The following is a 13,311-nucleotide window of genomic DNA, read 5'->3' on the forward strand; positions in this document are numbered from 1 at the left end:
CACGAGGCTCACGGTGAGGGAGACCCTGTCCACGAGGCTCACGGTGATGGAGACCCTCTCCACGAGGCTCACGGTGATGGAGACACTGTCCACAAGGCTCACAGTGATGGAGACCCTGTCCACGAGGCTCACAGTGATGAAGACCCACACTCTGATGATCACAGTAAGAGAGACCCTCTCCACAAGGCTCACAGTAAGAGAAACCTTTACCATGTCCCTCCTTCACGACCCTGCTCCATTTTTGTCCTCCATGCCCATCCTTCTTGTTCTTCCTCCATCTCCCTAATCCACATCCTCATCCAGTCCCTCCTCTAGATCCCTCCTTCACGTCCTCCCTTCCACGTCCTCCCCTGCCCATCTCCTTCCTCCATGTCCTCCCCTGCACGTCTCCCCCTTGCATGGTCATCACTGGAGGTCACTCTTGTCTAGATTTGCTCCTACATGCTCCATGCTCCATGCTCACTAAAGCTCTGCACAGGAAGAATTTCTCTTATCATGGACCTGTTTGGGGAAGGGACAAGAGAAAGCAAAAAGAAGGGTCTCTTCAACCCTAGGCATCCCCTGCAAATTTCTCTTCTGATTCCCTTTCTTCCAACAACATTTTGGAATTCTTACTGAGCTGCCAGGCAGGGATGATGCTCTCTCCTTCTTAGTTCTAAGAGATGAGCATGTTTATTTTCCATGAATCCCAGGAATGTCATGTGTGGTGTGCACCCCGGTCTTTCAGAAGGTGAATTCTGGACAGAGGGCCTGGAAAAGGAAGGGACCCTGGAGGGTCTGACACAGGGCAGGGACGCCGAGATCCAGCCAGGTGTGAGCCCTCTGTCCAGGGCCTCAGTGACAGCTGGCCTCAGGGATAAAAAGGACAACATTCAGGGAAGGCTCCAGGAATGTGAACAGGACCCCCGATGGGCCGGCGGCACAGCAGACAGGCCAGCAGGACATCGATGGGCCATGGGCCACTGTAACTCTGACTCTGGAAACAAGTAACCAAGAGGCCAGGGCATCAGCACTCGCTTCCTCCTTCCCCTCCGCCCACCCCCCACACCCTCCTCCACCACATACCCTGGAAGCTGTGACCGGCAGGCCCAGCTGAGGTGGCCACCAAGGGTCGCCGGCCCAGCATACCCGACAGATGCTTTAATCTTCTGTTTGAAGAATGGCTTATGCTCAGCTCCGCTCCTCAAACATCTGTTTCTCTTTAGAAAGATGGAGGCATTTCCAGTGGCGCTGCTTGTGCCATGCTGAGGACTGTTTAAACGGCACCCACGTTGTTTACATTGTCCTTTACAGCCAGAGAGGATTTACAGCAGGCGGCTGGACATGCGTCTAAGCTCTGTAAAACAGATCATTCACTTTGAAAAGTGAACAGCTTAGCTTCCTAAATACATCCTTTTTGAAAGGAGGAATTTACTTTATTAACCCATAAAAAACATCTAGGGAGGATGAAGCTCCTGGAGCTGTTCAGGTTTCAGCGCCTTACAGCCACCAAAAGGGAGAGATTTCTGGCTTTATTCCTTGGCCTTGATACCTCCCTGGATGCGCCACTGCTTGGCTGGTTGGTGGCAGTAACCCAGGATTCCTGTGCTCCAGACAACACACAAACACTCCGCAGCAGAAGGCGTCCACATCCAGGGTCCTGGAAGATGGAGTAGCAGCAAAGACCTTTGAGAATCTTAACGCAAGATGAGAATCCGAGCTGCATCCGAGAAATCAGAACTCATCTGGGAAGGACCAAAGGCAAGCGGCGGTGTGTGGCCGGGCTGTGATGTTTCTACCTTCAGGACGTAGTGACTCCTCCCTGCACCCCACACAGCATCTGAAAGTCTCTTTGTTTATTGGGTTCATACATTTACTAAAATAAATGTCTCATTTGTCTTCATCTCCCCAAAGTGTGACACCTTCTGGACATGTGATAAGCGTTTGTTGAAATAATTCCTCATGACTTACCACACTCAGGTGAAATGGGAAAAGCAGGAGGTGCTTACAGGTTATAAATAATCAGAGGTTATCAGGAAATGGGCTCCTTTGTTCTATATCCATAAAACTAGACGTTTAACCACGGTGAAAAGAAAGAAAAAGAAGTTTTTTTCTGCTGAGAACATACTGTGTGCTAGGTCCTGTCCTATCCCCATAAAGACTTGAATGGCACTGACAATGCCTTGGGCCAGCGTTGAACACACACGGTCTTACAGAATCCACCGGATCCTCTGTGTGGTAAGGTCATCTCCATCTTATAAAGGCTCGGAGCAGTGAAGATGACGGCCTAAGTTCCCACGGCCAATCACAGTGAGGGTAGAGATTTGAGCTCCCAGTCCGTGGCTGGTACCCACTGCACCCAGGTGCCTCTCACAAAGACCTCACCTCATCTACCCTTCATCACCCTAGGAGGAGGACAAAAGCTGAGCCTCAGAGACATGAAATACGTTATTTCCCAACACCACACAATTGGCAATTGGAGGATGCAGGACTCTACATGTTGTCTTCATAAAAAAGTTTCACTTCACGTTTAATCAAACTCACCAGGCTTAAAATATGTAAATATGTAATATAAATTTCTGGGGTATTTTTTTGTTTTTTTGTTTTTGTTTGTTTGTTTTTGAGACAGAGTTTCACTCTATCGCCCAGGCTGGAGGGCAATAGAGTGATCTCGGCTCACTGCAAACTCCACCCCCCAGGTTCAAATGATTCTTCTGCCTCAGCCTCCCAAGTAGCTGGGGTTATAGGCGTGCATCACCATGCCCGGCTAATTTTTGTATTTTTAGTAGAGACAGAGTTTCACCATGTTGACCAGGCTGGTCTTGAACTCCTGACTTCAAGTGATCCTCCCACCTCAGCCTTGCAACGTGCTAGGATTACAGGTGTGAGCCACCACGCCTGGCTTAGAAATTTCTATATCTGGAAATGTAGTTCGGTTAATTTTTTTTGGTCCTGAGAAGTAACCCTTCTTTTCTTTTAAATTAGCCTTTCCTTTAAATTAGTAGATAATGGATCTTAACCATTCTACCAAATAAGCTCTACTTTTCCACTCATCAATACAGAAGAGCACAGAGGCAGGGGCATGGAGGTCTCTGATCTTTAAGGCCTTTGGCTGGTGACAAAGTCAGAACGCACGACTCTGGGATTCCTAGGTCATGCTCCTGGGCAGCTGCCATTGTAGACGAGGGGCCCAGAATCCGAGTGTGCATCAGAGCACCATGTGCGGAAAGAAACAACATTGGGAACCACCTGGCTGCAAGCACAGGTGGCCTTGCCCTTGGGAATCAGGTGGAGACACTCACATGCTAGAATATTACTATCCTTTCTTCACTCTCTCTTCTGCCCTCCTCTTCAGCCGGAGGAAGGAGAACCTAAATGCAAAGATCTACCTTGGCAAAGATCTGCTCAGGGTGAGTCACAGCCCTACGTGCAGAACATGTTTTCTTTAATTACATGCATGGTGAACACCACCAACTCTGGTATGTTCAAACACGTCTTGTGCCCACACCGCTCTCTGACCAGTGCCAACTGACTCCAAACGGAAAAACCCGGTGTTTTCCTCATAGAGCTCTGAATTCAGGGCCACTATGCCCCCCTTTCATGGAGCTAGAATTGGACACTCTTGTGTAAACACATTCTATCCAATTGTCCTGAAAACGAGAGTACCTCTTCCCCAAAAGGCAGAAGTAAAAGTGCATTCCTTCTTTTCAATGAAACAAAAGTCTATTCACAAAACAAGGGCTGCAAATAAAGGCTTTCTCACTTTGACATATGGCCGGATGATGGGAAGAAGCTTTCCAGTGAGATTCATCGGGGAAGGGAGGCAAGATGCCTTGGTTCACATCTTGGTTTACGTCTTTCTGGTACCTAGGTGTGTGCATCTGAGCCTCCACTTGTGCTCCTGCTCTGGGCCACACAGAGCAGTCTTGACATTAGAATTAATGTACTCAAAGCTTCATTTTGTCTCCTGGGATCATTCATCTAAGAGTCCAAAGAGAGATGACCTTTTAGATGTCCCCACGTGGGTCCTTCCTGACCTCAGCCAGGGAACGCAGGCAACTTGGTCAACAGTACCACCAAGAGGTAACGAGGGCCATGTCACTCTTTCTAAAGGAGGGGGCAGAGACGACCGGCAACAAATGCTCTCAGCAGTTGGGAGAGAGAAGGCACTGCCCAGAAGTGGACAGGACTCAGGCAATACCTCCCACTGCATTTCAATCTTGTAGGAAATTGCGAGTCTTGGAAGACCCGCGACTCAGTGTAGGATGAGCCTTGCAAAACTCTCTGGGACTGCCAGGAAGAAGCACCTAGTCCCTGGAACAGAGGGCAGAGACCCCAGCAGTGCAGTAGGGGCTCCTATTCACCTCCACCCTGGTAGAGCGCCGCCCTCTGGTGGACACGTGCACGTACATCGTGTGCACCCCCAAAGCAGGACGCTTTTGCCTGCAGAATCATTTGTTCCAGTTGGGCTTATTATTGTCATTGCCTTATGTATCTAGATAAGCCTCATTGTGAGAAAATATGCATGTGAAAACAGAGGCACTATGTCCATGTAATCTAAGCTGAATGCTTTGAAAAGATGCCACAAAGAAAATTCACTAAACATGTACACCCATTTAAGTGTGGATGAGACATCTGTAAATAAATGGAAAATTCAAAAATCATTAAAATCAAGTGAGATTCTGCTTGAGTCATTTACATGTGTCGGCAAGGTTTTGCTACATCTAATTCCTTGGTTGACCTGGTCATTTCCAAATGGATTCATCTTGCCTTAATGGTTGAGGTAAATAGATGGTCAGATGGTGAAATGGTTGAACAGTAGGAAAGATAGACAAATGGATTCAGTAATGAGCTAGTAAATTTTCAACAACATGCTCTTTGAAAAGAATAGAGCCCTGATTTGTAGCATTTGCCAGTTTCCATGGTGAAAATGATCCCATCACGGCCAATTTCAAGCCACCAACCTGAAGCCTCTGAACTTCTCTAGAGGGACTGGAACTGGGAAGAGGTGTGTACCACCTGCCTGGAGAGCAGGGGCAGTGGCTGTGGCACCCACAGCCAGATGAAGGGCGGGGTGTGGACATGAGTTCTGGAGGAACGTCACTTCAGGGTTGCACTGAAAGACCTCAGGTGATGACTGAAGGGCTCCAGCCCCTGGAGGTAGGAGCACGTCAGGTCTCTTCTGCATGCTGCCTCTCCTGGCTGGCCACGCAGTCTTTTTCTTCCCAGTGGGAATGTCAGTATGGCTCCTTTGCCAAAGTTCTCATGCTCAAGGTGCATGATCAGAGAGGGGCCAGCTGTCACATGGACAATGCTGAACTAGACTCATCCACATGTACATATGTCCTCCTGCCTCTCAGTTATTGATGAAGACAATCTATCATAGTCAATCCACTTCCCTCTAGAACCTATTGTAATAACAGATGTGTTTGAGCCTTACTTTGAAAATTAACAAAGACAACATAAGGACCCTGTTGTCCAGAATCTAAGAGCCTATAAATGACATGTAGCATATGTAAGATCACTTAGTAAGTTGGACTTGAGACTAGGAAGGTGCTGTGGTTTCAATGTGTCCCTCAAAGTTCATGTGCTGGAAATTTAATTCCCAGTGCAACAGTGTTGGAAGATAGGGCTCAATGGGAGGTGTTTAGGCCATGAGGACTCTGTCTTCATGAAGGGATTAGTGTCATTATTGTGGGAGTAAGTTTGTTATAAAAGGAACTTCAACCCTCCTTGCCCTCTCTCGCTGTTGCCCTCTTTTGCCCTTCTGCTTTCCACCATGAGATGACGCAGCACAAAGGCCCTCACCAGATGCTGGCACCATGCTCTTGGACTTCCCAGCCTCCAGAACTATTAATCAAATACATTTCTATACATTATAAATTACTCAGCCCAGGTATTCTGCTACAGCAGCATAAATGGACCAAGACAGAACATTTTTGGTTTTTATCCACTCAGCTGGTTGGGGGTTATCCTTTATTCCCAGAGATAAATGGCATTAAAATAAACATGTACCTTGGAAATGCACAAACATTTTGTGGGAAGAAGCACCATTTACTTTCTTTTTATTTTGAAAGATACTGGAATCTGAAATAGAAATGGTACTGAGGGACACAATGTTGGCTCGAGGTGGGAGCAGAGCAGAGAGAGGAAGGGCAAGGAACACCACATTCCTGTGAGGAACCCTGAGATAGTTAACACTGTGTCAACTTGATTGGATTGAAGGATACAAAGTATGGATCCTGAGTGTGTCTGTGAGGGTGTTCAAAAAAGGAGATTAACATTTGAGTGAGTGGACTGGGAAAGACAGACCCACCCTTAATCTGGGTGGGCACAATCTAATCAGCTGTCAGTGAGGTTAGACTATAAGTCAGACAGGCAGAAAAATGTGAAAAGAGAGATTGGTCCAGCCTCCCAGCCCACATCCTTCTCCTGTGCTGGACGCTTCCTGCCCTCGAACATCAAACTCCAAGTTCTTCAGTTTTGGAACTCGCACTGGCTCTCCTTTCTCTTCAGCCTGCAGATGGCCTATTATGGGACCTTATGATTGTGTGAGTTAATACTTAGTAAACTCCCCTTTACATGTGTGTGTATATACACACATGTTATATATATATATATATATTCCATTAGTACTGTCCCTCTAGAGAACCCTGATTAATACAAACCCTGAACATCACTCACTGGCACATGGGAAGTGGCCAAGGCTGGGGACACAGCAGCTTACCCAGGTGCTTCAGGGTCTCCCGGCAACATGGCCCACCAGGTGAGTGCCTTGCTATGTGGACAGTGGGATACACCCATCACACCCACCAGGCTGAGATAACTCCTTCTCCAGCCACACAGAGAGGCCTCAGGTTCCCAAAGTCCATGCGTCTTCAGCCTCTGAGATTAACAGTGCCATGTGTTGATCTCCTAGTTTATCGCAGTAGCCATTTGCAACAGCATAGTGTATATAGAAGTGTTGGTCTTGTGATTTTTGCCTTCAGATTTTACTGTACTGTAATCAATAACTTGTTGTGTATAATTAAGACAAATACATAATGGCCTTGTGTTTATGAAGTCAATATATAGCTTGTAGGAAATTCCTTGGTATTGTTTGTATGCTGTATAAATATTTTAAGATTCTGCCAGTAACAGGAGTTTCTGTGTATATTATACAGAGTTCTCTTTTATCCGGTTTGAAGGAGTAGTATGAAGGAGCGGATGTAAATTTTCCAAACAAACATTTGTTTCTTCTTCCAGCTGGGTAGATTGTTATGACTGCCTTCTGGGGGACCCTGGTGGTCCCAGCATTTATTCACAGGTAAAGTACTACTGGGTTGAAATTGAGTTGGAGTGGGTGGGTGAGTGTGAAGTGGTGCTGTGTGGTATTGTGTGTTGTTGTGGCGCTGTGTGGTATGGTGTGGTCTTGTGAGATGAGGTGTGGTATTTTAAGATGAAAGATGTGGTATTAATGAGTGAAGTGTAGTGTTATTAATGATGAGGAAATGTGGTATTACTCAAATTTGGTATTGTGCAGTATGATGTGACGTGTGATGTGGTGTGGTATTGTGAGATGCAGGGTGTGGTGTTGTGAGGTGGGCGATAAGGTATAGTGTGGTGAGTTGTGGTGTGTGGTGAGGGGTGTCATGTTGTGAGGTAATATGAGATGTGGTATTTTCTGGTGACAAGCATGGTGTGCAGTGAGGTGTGGTGTTAAGTGGTGAGGGGTATGGCGTTGTGAGGTAAGGTGTGGTATTGTAGGGGGAAGGATGTGGTGTGTGGTGAGGTGTGGTAGTGTGTGGTAAGGGGGTGGTGTTATGGGGAGGTGAGATGGTGGTGGTGTGGTGGTGTGGTGGGCTCAATGTAAATCATGTGTGAAGGCAAAGTAAAATATTTATTGTAAGTGGTGGCAAAACAAAATGTGAAGTATGGCATTGTAGAATGAGAAATTGTGGTATTTATATGAAACAGGATTTGAGTATTTGTACAGAAGTGATATGTGATATTATCACAGTGGAGATACAGTTTTGTGGCAAAGTGGCCCAATGTTTACAAAGTGTGGTGCTATGAGGTGAGGTGTGGTGTTATGCGGTGAGGTATTGTATTGTTTGCTGAGGGTTGTGCTATTGTGAGGTGAGGTGCGGTATTCTCAGGTGATGTGTGGTATTGTAAGGTGATGTGCTGTGAGGTGAGGTGTGGTGTTATGAAGCATTATGCAGCGTGTGTGTCATGGGTGTTGTGGGGTGAGGTGTGGTATTCTGTGGTGTGTTTTTTTGAGGTGTGGTGTCGTGTGGTGGGTGTGAGGTGGGAGTTGTGTAGCAAAGTGTGGTGCTGTGAGGAGAGGTGTTGTGCAGTGGGGTTGTGGTATTGTGTGGTGATGTGTGGTGCTGTGAGGTGTGGTGTTGTGTGGTGATGTGTGGTGTTGTGCAGTGTGATATGGTCTTGTGTGGTGGGTGTTGTGTTGTCGAGGTGAGGTATACTGTTGTGATGAATGATGTGGTGTTGTGAGGTGAGGTGTGGTGCGCAGTGGGGGGTATGGTGTTTTGAGGTGTGATGTGGTGTGTGGTATCATGCAGTGTGACATGGTCTTGTGTGGTAAGTGCTGTGGTGTTGTGAGGTGAGGTGTGCTGTTGAGAGATGTGATGTGTGTGTTTTGAGGTGAGGTGTGGTGTTGTGAGGTGAAGTGTGGTGGTATAAGGTGTGATGTGGTGGTGATGTGTGGTGATGTTCAGTGTTGTAAGGTGAGATGAGATGTGCAGTGGAGGTGTGGTGCTGTGAGGTGACATGTGGTGTCATGCAGTGAGATGTGGTGTTTTGAGATATGGTGTGCTGTGGTGTTGTGTTTTGTTGCCCCTGCTGTGGAACAGCTGCGTGAAAGTAAAAGATCAGGCTGGCACCATGGAAAGATCCAAAGTACAGGTGGACACACAGCACACTGAACAGGGATACCAGGGGTCACTGGGGCCAAAGGGCTGCTGCTACTGGTGACGAAATTCCCTCAACCTGCCTGAGAGCCAGGCTTCATCTGCAGGGAGGCCAATCGCAACTTCAGTTCTCTGAGAGAGCTTGTCCTTATTCCCTGATAACGCAGAGGACACTGAAGTCTCACCTCACCAACTACAGTCTTCGACTTATCCGGTAAAAGAAGGTGGGCAGAGGTGATGACTGGCCTGGTGAGCCTCTCATGCCAGGGGGAGCTTCAGCATGACCCAAGACAGGAAAATCCTCCTCTCTCCTGGATGTGGCTGGATGCACAGCGGAAGCCAAGCCTCCTCCTGCCTTCCTCCATCGGCAAAGATTTACAGAGCACCTGCTGGGTGCCAGGCACTGGGCTCAGGCTGGACACAGGCAACCTTGATACAGCTGAAAGCCTTAAATGCTTTCCTAGGACTGGCCGCACACATCAGAGAGAACAGGGTGGGGAAGGCACCTTTATGGAAAGGTGGGATTTGAGTGCACTGGTGAAATGGTCAGAGACCTCACTGCTTCTGCCCAGAATGGAGAGTGTATGAACGTCCACGGAAAATCAACTGTGATCCAAATGGAGTCACAGCAGTGGAAACATTCACTAAGGAGGTGGGAGACGACTTGCCACCCTCTGCTCTCCTGCCAGCAGCTACCGTAAAACAAAAGCCTTCATTAGAAGACACGGTGCGGGCAACACTGTACACAGCCCCTCCTGGCTCAGGAGCCCGGGAAGCACAGTGGATCCGACAAATGCTTCCAATGCCGTCCACCCGCAAGGTGTCCACAGGCACGGAGGACAGAAGGGCAGCTCCTGGTGAACCTGATTATGTGGATAGTTAATTGACCTTTATGCTACTGTGGTAATTAGCCTCTTGTTCTCTAAACAAATGTGAAAAGAAACGAACACATTATTTGTTTCTAGGTGTTTGGGGGTCCATAACTCAAACGTGCACCACTCCCAGGTGGGACCAGCAGCCGGATGAATGAAGGACCCCTGAGGCCTTGGTGGGGTGAGTGACCTTCAAAGCCCAATAGCCCCACTCAGACCTTGTAGCACAAGCCTTTGAGGGACCTTAGAGGAGGTGTGGCCATGGCTGGGCAGAAATCCCACCCATTTTAAAAGTTTTCCCTGAACCCTAATACTTACCCGAAGTCTGAGGTCCAGACCAGAACGGACTGTTCTCCCTCTAGTCCTAGCCTCTGTGAGTGCAGGAACTCCAGCACTCTCATGGGCCACTGCCCTTCCATTGCCCAGCATGGTGCCCAGCCATCGCAGGGGATCAGGAAGATGTGTCAGGCACTGTTCTGTGCCCATACAGCAGGAACAGGCAGAACTCCTGCCCCCATGAGCTGAAATTCTAGAAGAACATAGTGACAGGCGGACTGCCCTCGTCTGAGCTTGGTCTCTGCATCAGACTTCAGCGCCTCCCCAAGCCCTGTGTTCTAAAAGGCCATTTCATTAAGTCTGCTTCTTTTCGTTGTCATTTTTCAAGCTCTGAAAGTCAAGACCATTTCAAAAGTTTCTCTCTGACCACTAAATAATTCTTTCTGTTCTACCAGAAAAGCCCATATGTGTTATCTTCTGGAATGGATTCCTTCATTAAGGGCTTCTAAATACCTAGTGTGAGAGCCCTGCATTCGTGAAACAATGACCATTTCCAACTGCAGAAAGAAGACAGAAATGGGGTTGGGACCCTGGAGTAGCTGAGAGAAAGCTGTGGAGGAGAAACCGAAGTGTGTGAGGCAGCAGTGGGGGATGCAGGGCTCACCAGAGCTCCGTGGCATGGGGGTCAGGGCACAGACTCTGGCCCCAGACAGCCTGGAAATGTGACAGCTGGTCTGTGCCTCAGTTTTTCCATCTGTAAAACAGGAATGCTAAAGCTGCTTACCTCGTGGGACTCTCCTGAGGATTAAATGAGTACGTTTGAGGAAAGCACACAGGCAGGTGTCTGGATGCAGGACTCATGCACGGAACGCTCCGCAAGGGTCAAATGCTGCTTTGAGATACTCCAGGCAAGGCGGCTTCTGAATAGTAGCCATGGCCTGGTTGTGTATGTCTGTGTGACAAAAAGGAGCAAAAAGACAACGAAGAGCATCTAGGAATGAAATTTCAATTAATGATAAAAATCATTTACAAATTTCCTTTAAAATCCAGCTCTCCCCTACTCAGACACTGAAGAATTCATATGAACTTCTGTTTCTTGCAAGGTGTACCACATCATTAGCTAAAAGGGGAACATGAGATTAAAGTTAAGCCTTCCAAATACAAAGAAAGGGATTTTTCTATCCAGTGGGAAAAAATTAAAAGGAAAATTGAGCCTGGCCTCGGTAATAATATATTGCACTATTCTGTGTCCTGCCCCGGGGCACACCTCAGGGGGTGCCACCACCAGGCCGTTTGCTCCTCCAGCCCTGCAGGCCAGCTGAGGTCTTGCTGGTGGTCTGATTGTTCAGGGAAGGTTTCCACAGCTGGGGCTCCTTCCAAAAGTGCCTGGAGAAATTCCTTTCACCCCTTTCCATGAATCAGAATCAGCTAAAGAAAAGCCAGGGGCCCTGGCATATGGAACCAGCCCAGGAAGAAAATCAGCCATGAGATTGCTTTGGTCTTTTCCATGGGCAGAGATGTTAGTAGTCTGAACAAATAGGTATTCAGGATTTGCAGCCCAGGCCACTGGAAGCAGCTGCAGGGGCTCCTCTGGTGGGGCTGGGCCTAAGGGGAAGCAGGTCTCTAACCTGGGACTGCTGCACAAGCACAGATGACTGTCAGGGCTGGAGCTGAGGAACAAGGGATGGGATCCTCCAGAGAAAAGCTGCAGCCTCAGTTCCAGGAGTGGAGTCTGGCCTCAGGTAGAATGAGGAGCAGCCAGTAACTGACAAAGACCCCAGGCTCACAGGCACAGAGTCGGGCAGCAGGGGAGGCTGCGCCAGTGCATCCACCTGGCTCCTGTGGAGGACTAAGGAGACAAAATCAACATACGTGAAAACGACTTTAGCAAGATCCAGTGGTCAGCAAGATGACCACCAGGTGTGGGTGATGTGTGGCTCTTTAGAGGTGGCCCAGGCACAGATTGAGAGTAACAGAACTGGCTTCCAACCAACACCCATGGTTCAGCAGCAGATGAGTCTCCTCCTTACCAGGACTACTTGGGAAGGCACTCATCCTTCTAATGATGCTCCCTGTGTTTAGATGTTGGGAATTTCCTTTTCCGTATGGCCTTCAGGGCCTGCAAGTTCTTCTTGGCACTTTCAGAGGAGATACATCGTCGTTTTGTTAGGACAGATCTGATTCAGGATACAAACAAGAGTTAAATGGGATCAAGCCCAGAGAACAGCAATGATAAGGCAGGGTAATGGCATATGAAGCAAAAAGTGAGATGAGACCATAAATGATTGAAAACCATGTGTTTTGTGGTCCATTGTTAATCAGCAATTCTAAAAGAGCACTCCAAAAATGTCCAAGCAAAGCTAGCCTCACTGGCACAAGACTAAAGCCTTCCAAAGCAGCCTGTGTAAAGGAACTGTACTCATTTAATTCCCCCCAAAGTTCAGGCATGTTTTTTGAAATTCAATCTCATTATATCAGTCTTGTCTCATAAGGCCCATTCTTCTTGGTCTTGAAAGTTATTTGATTAGGTTGACAGGATCAGACTCAGAGATCTGAAGCAGTTGAGCCCAGATGGCAAATCCTCAGCACACATACCACTGCCTGCACCACTCACACTCTTGGCAGACATTGCTAATCGGTTATGACATCTCGTCTCATCACAGGATCCCAGGGGGCACTGCCAATTTATGGAAACTGGAACAATAGTTAGAGTGTATTTGCTATCCCTGGAGGAAAAGTTGTGGATTCCACAACTTTTTAAAGAACCTGTATAAAAGGACTTGAGTTCCAAGATGGTAGCATAGAAACAAGCTGGATTCACTCCTCTCCAAACACACAAAGCCTAAAACAAACATATAGTGCTGAGATTCTCACCAGAAATATCCCAGAAATCAAATACAACGATAAAACCATTCCTGGGGCCACAGAGAAGTGAAAAAGCTGTGAGCAGATGGTAGGAGAATTGGACTTCCTCATCCGTGACACCCCTCTTCCTATTCTGCCCAGTACCAAGCACATGAACATTTCCCCCATCTCACTGTTTCTACATTGGAAAAGGTGAAATTGATGTAGACAAATAGCTTCCCCACCATCTTGGGTTCACTAGCAGGAGATCTGTCCCTCTCTTAACCCACAGGAAGCATCATGAGTGCCCGAAGGGAGAAATATCCCTGAGGACAGCCAGAGACAAAGGAGACAAGCAGGATTCCCACACCCAGCCCTGGAAACTCTGCTCTGTAACTCAGTCCCAGAAACTTTGTTCTGTAATTCAGTCA

At 47.7% G+C, this 13,311-nt stretch overlaps 1 long non-coding RNA gene across 6 annotated transcripts in view; it reads right to left on the reverse strand.

The window, feature by feature from the left end:
- Positions 1-13,311, reverse strand: part of LOC103881373 — a 44,548-nt gene that overhangs the window by 13,191 nt on the left and 18,046 nt on the right. For 4 of the 6 annotated variants that reach the window (XR_004184506.1, XR_004184507.1, XR_004184504.1 and 1 more), the window contains exons 2-4: positions 12,067-12,213; positions 10,821-11,885; positions 1,066-1,336 (exon numbers count right to left, since the gene is read on the reverse strand). This is a non-coding gene — a long non-coding RNA (uncharacterized LOC103881373). Of the gene's footprint in view, positions 1-1,065; positions 1,640-10,820; positions 11,886-12,066; positions 12,214-13,311 lie in introns of all 6 variants that reach the window. The other 2 variants (XR_004184503.1, XR_004184505.1) reach the window with 2 other exon arrangements.

The sequence above is a fragment of the Papio anubis genome, chromosome 6, assembly GCF_008728515.1.
Source record: "Papio anubis isolate 15944 chromosome 6, Panubis1.0, whole genome shotgun sequence".
Taxonomy (NCBI): Eukaryota; Metazoa; Chordata; class Mammalia; order Primates; family Cercopithecidae; genus Papio; species Papio anubis.